This window comes from Scardinius erythrophthalmus (assembly GCF_964197995.2).
Source record: "Scardinius erythrophthalmus genome assembly, chromosome: 1".
In the NCBI taxonomy this organism is placed as follows: Eukaryota; Metazoa; Chordata; class Actinopteri; order Cypriniformes; family Leuciscidae; genus Scardinius; species Scardinius erythrophthalmus.
The window spans coordinates 52,975,981-52,995,658 of record NC_138221.1 but is presented as its reverse complement, the minus strand read 5'-3'; the positions used below and the strand labels follow the sequence as shown (position 1 = coordinate 52,995,658).

At 37.8% G+C, this 19,678-nt stretch overlaps 1 protein-coding gene across 1 annotated transcript in view; it reads right to left on the bottom strand.

Moving 5' to 3' along the window:
• The window catches only part of tanc2a (tetratricopeptide repeat, ankyrin repeat and coiled-coil containing 2a), a 159,057-nt gene extending 140,993 nt beyond the window's left edge, over positions 1-18,064 (bottom strand). Inside the window, exons 1-2 of the mRNA XM_081368999.1 lie at positions 17,758-18,064; positions 8,623-8,707 (exon numbers count right to left, since the gene is read on the bottom strand). The gene's annotated coding sequence lies outside the window, so the exon portion shown is untranslated. The remainder of the gene's footprint in view (positions 1-8,622; positions 8,708-17,757) is intronic.
• Between the last annotated feature and the right edge of the window lie 1,614 nt (positions 18,065-19,678).

Genomic DNA, 19,678 nt, shown 5'->3' with positions numbered 1-19,678 from the left:
AATGAATTTATTTTATACCCCCCCATGGATGAAATTCTACGAAACTTAGCATACCCCCAGAGGATGTCAAGTTAATCATACACATGAAATATGGTGCAGTTCTGAACATCTCCACTGAAGATAGGGGCGATTAAAGCAGAATAATATTGCATTTTCATTTTTTATGGGAGGGGCGCAAATCACAAATGAGTGATTATGGGCTAGGTTGATGTGGGCCCTTAAGAGCAACATACCATAAAAATTTCTTCATCCTCGGTGCCACGGTTCAGGTAGTTATTTAGGAAAAACTGCATTTTTTTGGTTTTGGGGGGGGCCAGCGCGGGGGGGGAGTGGCCCCCGGGGACCAAACGAAATTTTTCCGTAGAAGTCTAGTGGGGCTACATGCCCACCAAATTTCATGTTCCCCGGTGCTTTGGTGTCCCTGGTATCGTTGACGGAAAATTTACGGGGGCCCAGCGCGGGGGGGGGAGTGGCCCCCGGGGACCAAGCGAAATTTTTCCGTAAAAGTCTAGTAGACCAACATACCATAAAAATTTCTTCATCCTCGGTGCCACGGTTCAGGTAGTTATTTAGGAAAAACTGCATTTTTTTGGGTTTGGGGGGGCCCAGCGCGGGGGGGGGAGTGGCCCCCGGGGACCAAACGAAATTTTTCCTTATAAGTCTAGTGGGGCTACATGCCCACCAAATTTCATGTTCCCCGGTGCTTCGGTGTCCCTGGTATCGTTGACGAAAAATTCAGTAAGGTGACGAGAAAAAAAAAAAAAAAAAAAAAAAACTTTGACAATCCCTATATGACCGCTTTCGCTAGCTACGCTATATATATAGAGTTTTCCTGTAGCTCAAACAGTAGAGCATTGGTGCTTGCACCGCCAAGGTCATGGGTTCGATTCCCAGGGAAAGTAAGAACTGATAAGAATGTAAATTTGTACCTTGAGATGCAATGTAAGTAGCTTTGGATAAAACGTCTGCCAAATGCATATATATATATATATATATATATAATATGCATTTGGCAGACGTTTTATCCAAAGCTACTTACATTGCATCTCAAGGTACAAATTTACATTCTTATCAGTATATATATATATATATACTGTACATACATATATATATTTATATGTATTATATTATATATTAAATTAAATATAACATTAAATTGGTTCAAAGTACTTATAATGTTACAAAAGACTCCCATTTAAAAAAAAATCATGGTTTTAAAAATGATTAGACATATATTTATAATGATGATAAATGTTTCTTGAGCAGCAAAACAGCATAGAATAATTTCTGAAGAATCATGTGACACTGAATGCTGGAGTAATGATGCTGAAAATTCTGCTTTGCTATCAAAGGAGTAAATTACTTTTAAAATATCTTAAAATAGAAAACTTTACATTTTTAATTGTAATAATGTTTTACAATACATTTACTGTTTTTAGTGTATTTTTTAATTTAAAGAAATGCAGCCTTGGTGACTAAAAGAGACATCTTTATAAAAAAAGAAAAGAAAAAAAGAAAAAAAATATTGCTGGCCCAAAACTTTTGAACGGAAGTAATAATATAATATAATATAATATAATATAATATAATATAATATAATATAATATAATATAATATAATATAATATAATATAATATAATATAATATAATATAATATAATATAATATAATATAATATAATGGACATGATGGACAAATAACAGACTAACAACTTTAAAAGTGGCTCATACGAATAATGCGTTCATGATTCGGATATTACGGCTTAAGCAAATGAAAAATGCTGACAAACAGTTAATTTGATTTTAAATCATATTCTCAAAACATTACATTTTAAATGCCACCATTTTAGTCTCAGTATGGTGCCCTATAAAAACGTTGCGTAAAGATGTCGTCTTTCATGTCCTCATGTCGTTATTTGTAAAACGAAAAGCATTAGTCACTTCAAAAGGACCCAGAAATGACAGTACAATGGAGGATGAGAAATTGGTCATTGACTTCTTTTGACCACTCCATGGTGGCGTATGACTCCTAGGGACACAATTTCCACTTCAAAGGGGGCTCTCTAGAGCTGAAATAGGGTTTGCTATCACGCTCCACTTTGCTGTGATTCCCTAGTGGTATTAGATGTTAAACGTTCCCCCTATGGCAGAGGGAGGAATTCCACTGCTGGAGTCTGAAGTGGGGGGAGGACGGTGGTGATTTGAGCCACTCCAGATGTTATCAGCCTCTAGGGCTAATGCTAGCAAGCCTGCATTAAGGATCTCCAGGTTTGGCACGTAGTTTAAAAATGGTCACACACACACACGCACACAAACATATACAACTCTATGCGTCACAGTTGAGCTTTATCAGAACAATGTGTCTGAGCGCCTGAAGGTGGTTGTTTACAACAGTGCCTCTCTCCGTTTGGCTTCTGCCCTTCTTTGCCTTTGTATTTCACTTTTTAGCTTCCCTTCCTCAGACAGCCTCTGTTCACAGTAAATGCTGCTCATCTCTGCATTAGCTCTTAGTTTGGGTCACTTATAAACTACATTTGGAAAAACAACATAGTTTACATTTAAAGGCACAGTATGGAAGTTTCGCCACTAGAGGTCGCGTATGCAAAACAATAACAAAGACGTAGCTTGATGACGCCGTGAATAAGCTTGGAATCATGGGAGTTGTCGTCTTCACGTCCACAGCCGATGGAAAGCAATCCGACAGGACTCGGGCTGAAATCATGTTCATGGATGAGCTAATGTATTAAAAGTTTAATTAATGTTACTGTGGTATGAAGCAGGGTGGGGCAGAGAGCCTGGGACATTTTATGTTGTTGTTTTTATTATGCTCATATGCTGCAGCCGCTCCTTTCATTTTGTTGTTTGTGTTTATTTTATGAATCAAGTTACGTTTAATGTCCGCCTCATTCCCTGAACTTGAATTTTGTTAGTTACGTTTAAATTCACATTGTTTTGTTTTGTTTTATCCTACTGAAATAGCCGCAAGAGAATCATAATCATAATCATACTTTATTTGACAAAATTAAAACTGTGAGTTAACAATTTTTGGATTAAAATATCCCAAAACCACTAGAACATGTGTCATATTTTGTTATAGAAATGTAGACACCATGGAAATAAAGACGCTTTAAAATAGTATGTTTATTAGACAGGCGAGCAACTGTTTGGATACCTTTATCGACAGAAACTAATCATTGTTATATAGCTCAACACGGTTAGTCTTATTGTTTGAGTAACATATTTGTACTTCAGAGATAACAATATTTTGTCAAGTTACTAACATAGCATAATCAGCTTTATTTATATAAAGAGCTTTATTTGTAGTAACAGTATTTTCTCCACCATACAACATATTTTAAAATGAACTGTATATTAATATTTCCTATTTGGTTTAACATTTTATTATTATTATTATCAAAACAAAAATATTATAAAAATGTAGCAGTAGTAGTATTTTATAGTAATGTGTAATAAATTGTTGGGCCAAATTGCGCAACCCTCCAAATAAGCACATCTGCAGACTATAAAAAAGGGAACAAAAGAAAAATTGGAAATAGACTTTTTTTTTTTTTTTAAATCACACTGTCTTAAAAGAGTGAAAAGCAAAGGATACAATAAACCACTATCTGACAATATAGGTGTCGCCATTTCCTCAGTCATTTGGCACAGGGCCTGAAAAAATACGCAAATTTACTGACTTAATTGCAGGCAGTGCATCTCACAAACGAACAGTAAAATTGATGCTCTGTAATGTTTTACACAAAACACATTGCCAACGCCCCCCTCTCAGTCTTCCTAGACTAAGAAACTCATTGGAACCCGTCCCCGCTGTTAAACTGGTGTGACTACCTTACGGAAGCACTGTGACCATCAGGAACAGCGAAACTGATAGAAGGGATGGGACAGAAAGAAAAGTTTATAGTTACTGTAGCTTGAATCTTTTCCTCTGATTTTCCCTATAACCCTCTTGCAGACCCCAGTTTGAAAACCCCTGGCCTAGAGGATTAACATGCACCTTCATTCATCTTCATAAAGTCTTCCCACACATTCCTGGTCCGTTTAATGTCACATGATATTAAATTATTTAACGAGACATTACAGAAGGAAAATGGGCTCCAAATGTCATTTCATGTTGATGTTAAAGAAGTGTGCAAAGTGTATAAAATAATGTATCTTCATGAAATGACAGCTTGATTCAAGCTCAAGTTCTTAGCAACAACTGAAACTGTGCCCAAACATTACAGAGAAACTAGATCATATGAAACTAGCCAACCAGAGAACACCAAGACGATAACGCAAGCAATAGGAATCCAGAGAAAAGGCATTTATAATGTGCCAGCAAGTGAGCTATAGCTCTGGAACAAATATTCAGTAAAACTTTCTTCAAAACAATGAGGGGGAAATGTATTGAGCAAGACCCCTTGCCTGATAAAGACATTTAAGACAAAACGTTTTATTCTTTGTTTCTAGCTAACACAAATGTGACAATGGCGAACGTCTAACTGATAACGATCAATGAGGTTCTTTAAGGCAATGTTGACAAATAACTCTCATCTGTTACTCTCTGAAAGCACCGAAACATCAAGCTGACCCATCAGAGTGGTTTGTATATGTCTGGTTTATATGGTTCAGTCCTTTGATCGTTCTTTTCTACAGGTCAGACCATTTTGGCTCAAGTGCTTTGAGTGCCATTTTCTCCACAATGCTTCATCAGGGAAGAACACTGCAGTGATAAGCCAACCTACCTACACACAATTTCATCCAAACCTTTCCTGAAAAACCTCAAACTCCAACTAGTCAATTAGTACAGTTCTAATATGGAAGAAAGAGAAGTTCCAACCATATTGTGACACACAAAGTTTGAAAGAATTTATGGATTCTCAGTGATAGTGAAGGTGAAGTTATGTGATCATGGTGTAGTTCATTTATAGCCTAACATTAGCTGTTATTTCTTCTGCAGGTTTTATTTAGCCTTTAAAATTCATTTAAAGTTGTGTTCATTAGTGAAGTTTATCTTGATAAACAACACAATGCAAGAATCACACAGCTTATTTTCTGCAATAATCCAAAAGCCAATGGAAAAAATCTTTTTTTTGTTTTTGTTTGTTTGTTAAGGGAAACCAGATGATGCTATAACATCCACGTTGGCCAACAAAATTACATCATCCCCGCAGCACATAAAGTTAATTTAATTTTATTCCAACTTTAAACCAAAATCCTTAAACAAGACTAATTTAATTGAGAATTACTGATCACATCCTGTGCTGCTTTTTGACCATCTCACAAATAGCATTGTATTTTTTAGACTGTCAAATTTAAAATAGTTCTCAACTGTTCAAAAAAAGCTGATCGAGAAGCATTTTTGCCTGAAGTATTAAGGTCTACGTCTCACAGACCCTGTAGGTTGTGTTCTGCAGATGGATTGTGCCTGACAGAAATCAACAGTAGGATTCTAAAGGATTGAATTTGAAAGTGTTAATCCGTGACGAGAATCTAAAGAACACGACACGAGTGAAGATGATGGGAAACAGAGCAATCTCATAAATGTTTCAGCTGAATCCATGAGGTATCTTTGTGCATGCAAACAAAGGCAGTCAGAAAGGTTTACTGAAGCTAGTGTAAACAACGTTCAACTGCGCAGCCACATTTTACTCTCCACCTCCCCCCCACAGAACGACACACCCTAAAACACACACAAACACTGAATGTTTTATCACTAGCTGATTTCCATACTCGCTGTCATCTCACCTGCATGCTGGGTGTTGTGGACCAGTCAGCGCACGCTAAACGTTTGTACGTGTTCACAATGCGTTTCTACTTTACTTTCATTCCTCGCTTTGTAGCACATTCAATCGCTCATTCCCATTGCGATTCACTCTTTCATTACAATTTCTTCTCTTTATCTTGTTTCCTGTGCTTGTTTCTCTCAGCCACTCCCTTCTTTTTGTCAGTATGTGTGCACTCTTGGGGTTGAGTTTTCTCTCTCAGCTAGACAGTCATTAATAATCCAGCGTAGTGCTGGAATCCACCAGCTCCTCAGAGGGAGTCCTAGACTCCATTGAAGCACAGGGTGTTATCTATCCATCCATCCATCCTTCCACTATCACTATCTCTCTGCTTCTCCACCTGCATGGAGAATTTGCACAAACTGTGAGGAGAGAAGTATGCTAGCCATCTAAGCAATGTCATATCAAAGAGTGCTTGTGCAAATCTGCAGATTTGAAGCTGAGGAGGCTGATTGGTCGCTCCCCCTATGAAGGAGACAGAATGAGGACACGCTGGGGCTGGTTCTTCATTCAGCAGCATAATAAACAGCACACGCTGCTCCAGCACTGCAGGAAGGGGCGGGGTCACAGACAAACTGATGAATCAAACATAAGCAGAGTGGAGGTCACGCCCACTTATATACTATGTCTTTTATGGCTGGCTTTGAGAAGGTAAATGTGCATGGTCGCAAATAAAATGTATAGCAACAACAGTTAGAGCTGATGAATGGCTAGAGAACTGTTCAAGGGGCCGTTTTCAACTAAAAACGTAAAACTTTTTATGCGCTTTGGCAGTTCGTTTACACGACAACAGCGTTTTGGGTGCTGGAAAACGCAAAGTTTTGAAAACGGGTTTCAAAGTGCACGTTTTTTTACAATGGTCTCTGTGTAAACAACAAAAACGCAAATCTCTGAAGACGATGACGTCATGCGCATGCATATTACATGTGCAGTCTATCGTGTTTCATCGCCATCTAATGGCCTGGCAGCAGAATATAAGGTTTTTATTCGTCTTCACGGAAAACCCTGTGAATGCCGATTGTTTTGACAATAGTGTCGTCTGCATGCAGAAAACTCAAAGGAAAAACTTCAGTTTTAAGCATATCGTTGTTGTGTAAACGTACCCTTAAATAAGAACCAGAAATACTGACGTCAACGAATCTCGGTGCAGTAGATACGTTAAGAGAGTTGTACACTTGAGAAAGAGGTCCATTGTTTTGCTCTGTTAGGGTACCATCGGACAAACAGTGGGCAGAAGGAAGAGAAATATGCTATTAAAGTGCTTCCTCTATCCGCATGAGTCAGATTCACCTAATATGTCCCAGGCTTCACAGAGCTTGTGATTGGCTAATAATACTGTATGGTCAGTGCTCACCCTAGACCAAGCTTATTGTGCACAAGTTGGACATATTCATGGATCAACATCTTTTTTTTTTTTGCATAACATTCTTATCAGGGTTATTATCGTTAACTAAAACTATTAAAAACATTTGTTAATTGAAACAATTCTGAAAGACAGATGAAAAACTTAAACTAAACTAAAATTCTAAAATGTAACCCAGCTAATTGAAATAAGTTTAAACTGAGGCACAAAAATTACAAAGTGGAAATAAACTTAAAACATTAAACCTAAATAGTAATATTTAAAAAAAATCAAAAGCATTCAAAATGCAAAACAAAATTACTAAAAAATAAAATAAAATAAAAAACTCAAGATAAAAAAAGGCCATTCAAAATATTACAAAAAAAATATATTAGTATATAAATATTACACAAATAACACCGTTTCTTATATTTCGTGTTTAGGTTAGTCTTTGAGTTATGGTTAAGGCCTGGAACAACATCCTTATAAACCTAGGTTAGGCCAATGGTCCTTGTCATTCACTAATAAATGCATGCAAGTGTTATAATATGTAGGGTCATGTTTTAGGATTTTAGGTCTTTAAAAATGTAATCCAGACCTTTATTTTAGTCTTTGGGATGTGCTGGAGGAGACTTTACAGAGTGCTGTACTCTGCATTGTCAAGACAAGATCTTGACCAAAAAATAATGCACCTCTTGATGGAAAGAAATGTTGTGATGTTATTTCCATCAAGGGGTGCATCAATTTTTGGTCAAGATCTTGTCTTGACAATTATTTGAGCCTGGTGCATCTTGACATTGTCATCCTGGAATATGTCCATGATGTGTCTTCCTATATGGTTGTTCAAGAAATGAAAAGCTATTAGGAGTTAGAAGAACTGTTGCCAAACATATAACATGCTAGAAACATAATTAATCACTGCAATAATTACCCAGTCAGACTCTTAAGCATATGGCTAGTGAATGAAACTGAAAGACAGGAATGTTGTTTGATGTCCAACAAAGGATGTTGATCCAGGAATGTGTCCTACTTGCCTACTCAAGGCATCACATTTGAGTCCCATATTATCCATGACACTGCTTGATGCAAAAACTAAAATCCAGGCCTCAGGTGTTACAGTAAACATGGTCTTACATCTGAGTCATACAAGCTGACACCTCTAGCATTGCTTCATAGTGATGATAATCCATACCACTGAGGCTAAAAGGCTCACAAAAGCCAGAGTTATCCAACGCAGCTGTGTTAGCACAAGAGTGGCGGCTCTGTTAGCGTACGTACCTAGCATTGTTTTACACAAAGATGACAGAGCACCTCGCCTGGACACTTCAATGTGGAGACGTCTCCTACAAGAAAGCAGTCTTTTCTGTACTTGCACAGTGAAACAGCTGTCCGTTTGAGGATCATGTAAGCCTGAGATTATCTTCAGAGAAAACAGATGTCGTACAGTAGAGAGATATTCTCACACTCTTGGCTCTTTAATAAAGAAAAGAACCCACTTCTGCTGTTGCGTGGAACAGAAGTCGCTGCAGCCTTCCTGTTTGTTCCTTCCACCCAAAGGGTCTTGTTACTGCATGGCATTTTCTGAGGAGGAACAGACAGTCACAGCAGAGGTCAAAGGTGTCTTATTTCGAAAAGCATTGAATACAGGAGAACAATAGTCACGACACTGCCTTCTGAGAGTGTGTGAAGGTCACGTCTGAAGGTCATGATCGCTGCACAAAACATCACATCAAGTCATTGCTTATTTCTCGGTTTCATTACACAATGACTGGAAATAGTCATTCAAAATTTCTTTTGTGAAGGTTTGGTATTTAATGGGCAAAATCCAGTTATGCCAATAGTAATCCACACAATCTATTTTGCGTGAAGGCAAAAGATTTACTCACACAGATTTCCGCAAAAGTTGACTAACAGAAAGCTTCTTGGTTTGAAAGTGACTTCTATGTGAGCCGTGCTTCATACATCGCTACACTATTTACAATAGACAACTGACCTTTTTTGCTCTCAAAATTGTCCTCACAATCTTTCATCAAAAAAATTGCTTCGCCTCTAACAACGTCCCTTTTATGCTGAGGTCACTAAGCCCTTGTATTTTTTGGCAGGTTCTTGCCACCTTTTCATGTTGGTTTTAAGAGTTATTTTTAAACTAGATAAATATGCCAACTTCCCTACTATATACGCTACATGAAAAGCAGTACTGTCAAAATAGGCAGGATTCATAAACAGTAAGCAAAAACAAAACCTGGATAATTTACTTTATTCCACTGAGATTCAAAACTGCATATTAAGTGGACACTTCAGTAAAACTTTTAGGAGTCAAATTCAGAGAAAGCGACAAGACTGATATTGTAGGTCACATAAATGGAACATGGTGGGTTTAAGGGTTAGTTCCCCCAAAAATGAAAATTCTGTCATTAATTACTCACCCTCATGTCGATCCAAACCCGTAAGACCTTCGTTCATCTTCGGAATACAAATGAAGATATTTTATGAAAATATCAAAAAAGGTTACTGTATTTTTGATCAAATAAATGCAGCCAAGGTGAGCATAAAAGACCTCTTTCAAAAACATAAAACCTTACCAACCCTTTTTGAACAGCCCACATATAGAACGCAGTTTATTAAATGTTGAGAAGCAAGTTCTTTGTTCAAGGTGCAGTAAGCGATTTCTGATAAACGCTGCTAAGCGCCTCAACACTTATAGCCAATAAGGAAAAAACAACACTTATAGCCAATGGGAAAAAAACTTGAATTAATGAGCTGCATATTAAAAGAACACCCGCAATTTCCACTAGTTACAGAGATGGACACACACACTACGGTTTCTCATATTTTTACAGTTTGAGAGAGGTGAACGGTTAAATTCAGTAGCCAGAGAAGTAAAGACAAAAACAGTGACAACGTCTGCATCTTAATTGAAACATGTCCCCACTTTCAAATGCAAAACAGAGCCTGTCGTTTAACAGCCTCCCTCCAGCCCTCCAAGACAGGGCAGTTACTGTGGCCTCAAGCAAAGGGGTCAAAGGTGACAGGACAGACATCTGCCACAACAATGACTTAGACTGTCTGACACAACAGGCCAGCGCAGATTTACAGCACACATGTTTAAAAAGCCTCTACTTCTCCTTTCTGCTCTGCTTGCTTGACTTCTGGTTTCAATGGATGATTGTGGAGCTGTGTTCAAAACAAAGAACAAAAGAACACTAAACAAGCGGCAATGATTTTTTCATCATCACTTAAACGTCAGCCTTTGTTTGACCAACAGCCTGAATCATGAGAGTCAGCAATTATAAAGACACAACATCAGCAGAATGAGCAAATGTGAGATAATGTGCATGTGCGACTAACAGATATTTGAAATCACAGGCCATCTGCTAGAAGTTATGAAAGAAGGAAAAAAAAAGGCAGTGAATTTATAATCTCTCTGTCTCTCTCTAAATTATTTCAAAATGATTCACCAATCCCTATAGTATGAGACAAGCTCTACTCTCACTCCAGCTGCTGGAGTGTAAGACTTCACACTGTACAAAGTTTCTTTGGGTGGTTGATTTCAGCCAGTGAAAGCCTGTCAGATCTGAGATGGATCCTGCAGTTAACCTGCAGCCGCTGCAACACACGCCACTGGCATAACGCGCTAGAAGCTTGCGGGGGAGCACTCAACTTAACATCACAGCGAGAAGTAGACTGTGTATGCAAGACAAAGAGAAGAATTGGAGTCAAAGAGCCATCATATCGAATCAGAGGGCTCCGGTCGCCCTCTCCATTGGAGGTGACAGTGCAGAAGGCCTGGTCTTTACAAAGGCACAGCTATGTCTCCAACATTACCGCAGGAAGCTTGTTTCCAGCCAAAGATGATAAATGACATATGCTAAGATGTATATAATGTCAAAGCAACTGCTCCGGAAACATTTGAGCTGTGGTGATTGTGTGGGAAACATCTGCTGCCCGGTATCTCCTCTTTTTAAGTCGACATGAAATCAAAATGGACCCTATTTACTTTGTTAGCACATACTAATCTTGTGGTGAATAATTATTAACAATTAACAATTATTCCGTGTTAATTGTTAATTGTGAAGTTAATACACAGAAAAAAATTGTTTGCCGTGGTCATCTTTGATCTTTAATCTTTTACTTCCGGTCTGGAATGGCGTTCCTTTTCTGATGACGTCAGTTTGACGGCTTGGGTTGAAAACGCTTAACCACTCCCCTCAAACCGTTAGTCTGCTATGAGCAGAGATGGAGAGGAGGAGCGCTGAAGTAAAACCCTGCCCTCTGTTCAATATTCAGTTTCATTTGGATATGGGTCACAACACAGGAGAAAAGTCGTTTGCAACTTCTGGTTCACGGGGACTTTAATCTAGTATCTATGACAATAACAAGTAATAAAAAGCTTGTTAAACAGGTTTAGTAGTTAGGGTATTTCAAGTCACATGGTTGTTTGCATCAGCAGTTTATCCACTCAAGAGGTGCTTCTCAAAGCAAACAGTTCACGCTAACTGAGTAAACAAATACTTGTAGGTAACTGACTAATGGCTGTGGGAGGACATCATCCGGGTTAGCTGGATTTAAAGGGACAAACTGGTTGTGTCGGACACTAAATAAGAGGCAATAACAGAACTTAAAGGGATAGTTCACCCAAAAATGAAAATTCTGTCATCATTTACTCACCCTTAGGTTGTTCCAAACCTGTATGAATTTCTATCTTCTGCTGAACACAAAAGAAGATGTATTTTCATTCTATGGAAGTCAATGAGGCCCATTCAACTGTTTGGTTTCACACATTCTTCAAAATATCTTATTTTGTGTTTAGTAGAAAAAAAGAAAGAAAGAGAAATTCATACAAGTTTTGAACAACATGAGGGTAAGTAAATGATGACAATTTTCATTTTTGGGTGAACTACCCTTTTAACGCATGTTTATGGTGAAGTGCAATCAAGAAGGAAGTGTGACTTTTCATTCAATAGGGAGGAAGTGTGACTGGGGGAACTGCTGAATGCTGTATATAGGCAAACAGGGAAAGTCATGCAGGTTGTTGAATTCATAAGGTGTAGAAACCTGACTCGTTAAGCAAATATACTAGGCAAATGATGTGGCTTCAGTTAAAGGTGCTCTTATTCACACACGTTTCCTTGTAAACAAGTGTTCTGGTCACCCTTCGATCAACAATGTTTTAGAAATAATTCACTTGTTATTCATCATTTACACAGCCTTATGTTGTTCTAAACTGGTATGAATTTCTTTTTTTCCCCACACAAAAGGTGATTTTGTTTTTGGAAAAATACCTCACCACTCTTTTGGATATATTGAAAGTGAATGAGGACAGTTGCAAGCTCAAAAATAAAGTATATGAAATTGCACATATGACTTGTGCGCTAGTAACTTTTAAGTGTGAAAAACAGACCAAAATTTAAAAGGATGGCTTATTCAAAAATGAAAATTCTGTAATTTATTTCGATCCACATCTGTATGACTTTTTCTTCAGTGGAAGACGAAAGAAGATATTTGAGAATGTTGAGGTCAAAATATCATAAAAACCAACGGAGAAAAAAAAATTGCTTTGTGTTCTACAGGAGAAAGTAACTCAGTTTTTTTATACATAGCTCACACTATACATGCAACATTAGAGCCTCAACATTAATGTATATACAGTGTTATGCATAAGTTTAGACACCCATACTAAAGTTGACTAAAAAGAGGAATAAAAAATCATCTTTTGGAAACTGAACTTAATGCCTTAATTTAAAAAATTAGGAAAAATCCAACCTTTAAGGACACCAATTTTCTTTGTGAATGAATAATGTATCGTAAATAAATAAATGTTCTTCCTTAAAATACAGGGTGCATAAGTTTGGACACCCCTATATTAAATTCCCATAGAGGCAGGCAGAATTTTATTTTTAAGTATTTTTATTTTTTAATTTTTAAAAAATAAAGTTCCCTTGGCCTTTGGAATTAAACTAGCCCCACATCATCACATAGCCTTCACCATACCTAGAGATTGGCATGGTTTTATTTCAGTTAGCCTAATAGCTAGTTTGATTTGCATTGAGAGATGATCTTATGGAAAGTACACCATGCCAATCTCTAGGTATGGTGAAGGCTATGTGATGATGTGGGGCTAGTTTAATTCCAAAGGCCAAGGGAACTTTATCAGGATGCATAGTATCCTTAAAAAATAAAATAAAATAAAAAATAAAAAAAAATCTGCCTGCCTCTATGGGAATTTAACATAGGGGTGTCCAAACTTATGCACCCTGTATTTTAAGGAAGAACATTTATTTATTTACGATACATTATTCATTCACAAAGAAAATTGGTGTCCTTAAAGGTTGGATTTTTCCTAATTTTTTAAATTAAGGCATTAAGTTCAATTTCCAAAAGATGATTTTTTATTCCTCTTTTTAGTCAACTTTAGCATGGGTGTCTAAACTTATGCATAGCACTGTATCTACATTTTTTATGATTTTGCCACAAAAAGGCATGTTGTTCATGACGATTATACTACAACAACTGAGATGGAAACATAAACAAAAAATCATCATGTAGATCATTTTCCTTGAATCATAAGAGTAATGAACGCATTTAGGTCAGTTCAGCCAGCTTTGTTTTCCTGCAACAAATTTACAGTCAGGTCCTGCTTATGTCGGTAAACCAATTGTCAAGCTTTACATGGAAGATGCCCTAAAAAAAACAACAACTGCCATTTAACAGGGTTAATTATCTAACACCAAGACAACAAAACAACAGCCAAACCAAAAAGCAAAGCCTTGGGGATGTCAACGAGTTGAGCAGGGCAGCTTTATCAAGCTCTACTGTACACCAACGTCATCATAAGAGTTTTTATGCATCTCTGACTAATACAAACACTGGCTCAGGAAGTGTCCTGGGGATGAACTAGGAACAAAATAATCTAGATGTTTTCTTAATGAAAACTCCCTTGTGCCTGATCTCCGTGGACTAAACTAACCAACGCTGGCCTGAACGCTGGGATAAACTGACAGTAGACAATGGCACGACAGTGAGCCAAAACAAATACAGATTCTGCAGGCTGGCCCTGACATTTGATGTGTTTGATGACCCAGACTTCCTCGGTAACTCTGCAGCTCCATCACAGATATATAAGAGAGAGCAGAGTGCCACAGACAAATAGGTTAATTAAATCATACCCACAGGAATGTATGAGAGAAATGAGAAAATACGAGAAAATTTTGCTTCCTCACAGAGAAAAGGAGTTTTCTCTGATCAGCCTGTGGGGGCTGGTGAGGAAGATCCTTCAGGATCAGGGTGGGATTGAACAGAACCCACCTGGACTGCAGAATCTGATCCCAACAACCCAATGCGATGTTGATGAAAGGCTATAAAACTCAACCCAGAGAAGTACCACCATTCAAATCACAAGGAACCAAAGTGGATTATACAACAGACCATATGAAACACAGTTTTCTGTAAGAGTCATGTCTGGTATCAAGCCGTTCTATTTTCAGCATTTTTCTGTCTGGCTAAGATAGACATCATTGAGGATCCCGATAAGGGTGATGACTGAAGCTTTCAGGCATCAAAAAATCATTTTGATGATTAAATCCCCAAAACCCAAGAAGGGAAGATTAAAAATAGTCTAATGCCTGGTTATGTGAGTGGAGGAAGACATATAAGGCAAAAAAAAAAAATGGGTATGTGAAAGCAAGAATTAACATACAATCAATCAACTACGAATGCGGTGGTAGATGTTGCAAGACATTTCAATGCGTTTAAATCACCGTGGGTTTCCACAGCTGCACACCACTCTAAGCTGCCCTACATCTGTTGCTTCTCGCATAATTAAAGTGACCCCCGTCTGGAGAGCAAAAAATGGGGGACCAAAACCCACCAATTCACAACACAGAACTCTGCTTTTGTATATTATGTAACAATCCACACACACACAAATGTAGGGTTCCTATGATTTATGTGATTCGCGGAATCCAGTTGTGTAATTTACAATATAACAGAAACGTAAATTTGGCAAAATTTGGTAGAATAAATCAAAAGGCTGTACACTTAATCAAACCATGATATGGACTAAAGTCTGTGAATATTAAACCACAAAAAGACTATTTAAGTCTGCGTGTAGCCTACGTTTCTTCAGATATACATACACTCAACAGTCAAAACAACAGATACACACTACAACCCGCCAAAATAAACGTTTGTTTAACTTGAAGAATTTATGACAGAAATATATTAATATTGTACAGTGAATGTAATCAAAAATAGGGCACAATTGTGGTTAAAATTGTAATAAAATATATAAGTTTTAACAATTCAACTAATTAGACATCCTTTTGATTATTAAAATTTAATTAAACCATTTTAAATTAATTTAAATGAAAAAAAAAAAACATGAAAAAATATGGATTTCATAGGGCCCTACAAATATATAATAAAGCTCATAGGGGGTATTTTCAAACCCGCACCCAACTAGCATCCTGATTACGCTCATATGGCAAGCAGAGAGACAATGTGTGCCTGGCCATGTGCAGCAAAAAAGACGAAAACAGACCCCATAAAAGGTCCCCATAGGGGTTCAGAAGCTTCAAAGGCACAAATGTTACAGAGCAACACCTGGCATGCTCGCCTTTGTGGTGACTTGTTGCCTTGGCTACGGACCCTCCTGTCTGATCCTAGAATAACCGCCTCATGACACGGGATGCTCATTTTAAATTATGAGAATGAGATTATGGAGAAAGTTCTCTATAGATCACTGCGAGGAACATTCAATGCAAGAGACCGCAGAACTAATTCTAGCATGTTTGAATGGCCGCTAGGTTTCAAGGGCTTCAGAGAATTCTTCTTTAGTTGAGTAAAGGAAGTTGTGAAAGACAAATCCTCAAGATTTGATCTGAAAAGTGGCAAAACTATTCGTTGTTCAGGGTCAAAACAACACGCTCTGAAATTAACTTTGGGAAAACCAATTTAAACAGTGTCAAATCTATCAGTTTCTCCTGGCCCTTTGTGCTTCCTTCAATTTTGAATTGATTTGCACTCGTCTAGTGGCTGAAATGTGGCGTATAAGAAAATAGGATACCAGTAAAATGCCTCCTCTCTCCGAAACAAGAGCAAAAAGTTCTCCTACTTCATTTGTGTTTAGTTAAGAACCCCTGGGCCTATTCATCCTGCTCACACACACACACACTACACCGGCCAGCCGGTGAATCAATTTGCAGCGTTTAATTACGATTGGGTGATTTTCTCAGCTGATGCCCCCCAGACCAGTGAAGACATTTCTCATGTGGTTGCTAGTGCTGAGACACAGCTGAGATGATTTTCTGTGGAAAAGTCTCAAGCCCCCAAAACCCAGACGGCACACTGAAATCCTTAATCACTTCACCACAGCTGCTATTACAGACAGCCAATCATGAAGAAATTAATATTAAGCATGCTAATCACTTCTAAGAATGAGTGCCACACCTATTTTTCCAAAATGTTGGGATCATTTTGGATTATGCATCAATGCAAATTCCCTCTGAAGAAGGGATAACCGTCTATGAAGACATAAACGACACTCACATGAAGTATGCAATTAAAAGCCTTTGTTGGAATAAAGATATTACGCTAAAAACCACAATCAAACCGTCACGGCTAGAAGAGCCATCATCCGGATGTGCTTATGGGCCAATCATAAGTTAAGGAAAATTCTTTGGCACACAAGTGTGGTGCCACACCTGCCAAAGACTCCTTAACATCAGGGTGGTAGTAAAGCAGATGAAGACAAGGCCAAAGGATGTCAACACACAGTTGTGGTCTGAATTCCCACACTGCGCCCCAGTCCGTGCTGATCCAGAAGGAATTGCTGTTCTCTGCATGAATTCTGCATGCACACAATAAATGCATGCAATAATGATGGGTTACACATAAGGAGGGTTTCCCACCCCAATACTCTAAGTCCCATGAGATACAAACACATTATCTGATTAATGACAATTCAAGGATGATCAACTATGTAATATCGGTATATTTGAACAAATTTCAGGAGACCTGGAAACCCCATTGAGATGTTCAAAATCACATGCAGTTGATAATAGTGGACCCATTATTCTGAACCTCTACTTCTTGTGTAAATTTGTACAAAAAAAAGCCAGAACTGAATGAATGCATGTATTACATATACATACAGGCTATATGTATGTGTGTATATATATATATATATATATATATATATATATATATATATATATATATATATATATATACACACACACACACATTTTATAAGAATAGATGGCTTATTTATAATAAATAAATAATTTACATATAAAAATAATTAATACAACCAATTGATGAACGCCCCAAACCTGCCATGCGACTGTGCCATACACTGCACGCGCAGCAATGTTGCCAAATATGAGCTGTATCTCCGGCTATGGGAGATACATTCACCGCTTTCAAATTAGGAAAATTAGAGCTGAAGGTGTAACTGTCTAACCAGCACTCAGATATTATTCCTAACGTTGTAAATAAACAGAATGGTTCATTGATTTTGATTCATCAAACACGATGAACACCGCTAGGAAACGACGAGTAACCGTCGCCCATTTCATGTCAACACGCTGTATTTGTGTTATATCATATGGTTTTTTGGAGATTGCACCTACCCGTTCTGTTCATATGCAGTCGTGTGGATTTGGATCTGCTGCTCTTCTGGGCTGGTGTCCGCGTATTAGGAACCGCTGGAGATGAAGAACACCTTCACCAAGTGCAAACGCTTCGTCCTTCTGTTTTCCTTTCCTCTTAAACGGTAAGTCCTGGTTTTCGCGCTTACCAGCCAGCACGTAGCAAATGTAAAAGATCTGTGATCAGAAGATCACCATGAAAGAAGAGCGCAGCCCCGTCGCGTCCGCAGACGGAAGGACCTCTGTATGTATCAACTGTAGCGACGCGGTTCTGGTCTCATTTGTAAACGCCGTGCGCATACGGACGCTCTGACTGCAACAGCTTCTGCGCTTGGTGGGCGGAGCTATTTTACATTATTCATGAGGAGGCGGGAAGTACGTCTACCGCTGCACTTCAGCCTGAAATTATGATGCAGAATAGTATTAATAATAGATTAATGCTGACTTTGACACCATGACATATTTTTTTTTAAACTGAGTTAGTTTTCTATATTGAGTCTCTAACATTTATAAATAATAACAAATCTAGATTTACAAGCTTAATTTAAATCTAGATGTAGGCCCGGTTTCACAGAAAATGCTTAGATTAAGCAAGGATTGGGCCTTAGTTCATTTACGTAGCTTTTATAAACTTGCCTTAAAAAAAAAACATTACTAGTGCGAATCTTGAGACAAAACAATGGCACTGACCAATTTTAAGATGTCAGTGCAAGTTGCTTTCAGTTAAAACAGCTCAAACATGCATTTTAGTCTGGGACAAGCAGATTACAGATGTAAAGATTGGGTATTTATTCATTTGTTGCATTTTAAATGCATATCTATCTAAAATCAACAGACTTATTCTGCAGCTCTGTTATTTATCACTAATTACATTTAAGATGGGAGGGGGGGGGGTCTACATCAAATGTGTTAAGTGTTTTTTTTTTGTGTGTGTTTTTTTTTGTAGGACAAGTTGAGTCATTGATCTTATCTGATCTTCTGGTGCTCAAACTTGCCTATGGGAATCAAAGCCGTTCTGATGCTAATGCCAACCTCTGCATCATTACTTATGTTTTCCACTTTACATCTGACACTTAACACTTAAGGATGAAAAGGGTATTAATGGATTATAGGCTAGCCTATAATGTAGCTACAACACTCTCTGATTATCTAAGGTCTAAGACTTGTAAATGGAAGTCCTTGGCATTTCTGGGGAATTTGTAGATTGCTCATTTTAATGGACTCTTTCCCCATGTGCTGTGGTCAGGGCCGGAGTGGGGCCACTTTTCAGCCCTGGAGTTCAGGCCCAAGACCGGCCCACTTTTTCCATGGTGGAATTCCAAATTAGCACTTTTTCCAATTTGGATAAATGAAGCAACAGTTCAGCTGAATGAATGAATGAATGAATGAGGCATTTATATAGCGCTTTCATATGTACTACTGTACACCCAAAGCGCTTTACAATCATATCAGGGGTCTCTCCTCAACCACCACCAGTGTGCAGCATCCACTTGGATGATATTACTATTGCTATTACTATTGTGTAGTTTGTATTAATACTATAGTTCAAGAAATAATGTAAAGGTTAAATAATAATTCACTTAGACATTATAAGAAGCAATTGCGACTTTATATCACACAATTCTGACTATATCTTGCAATTCTAAATTTCTGACTTTAAAAAGAAGCAATTGCAACTTTATTTCACGCAGTTCTGACTTTATATCTTGCAATTTCTGACTATAAGAAGCAATTGCGACTTTAATTCACACAATTCTGACTTTATAACACGCAATTGCGACTTTATATCTCACAATTTTGACCATCTCGCAATGCTGACTTTATAACACGCAATTGCAACTTTATTTCAGGCAATTCTGACTTTATATCTCGCAATTCTGACTTTATAACACGCAAGCGACTT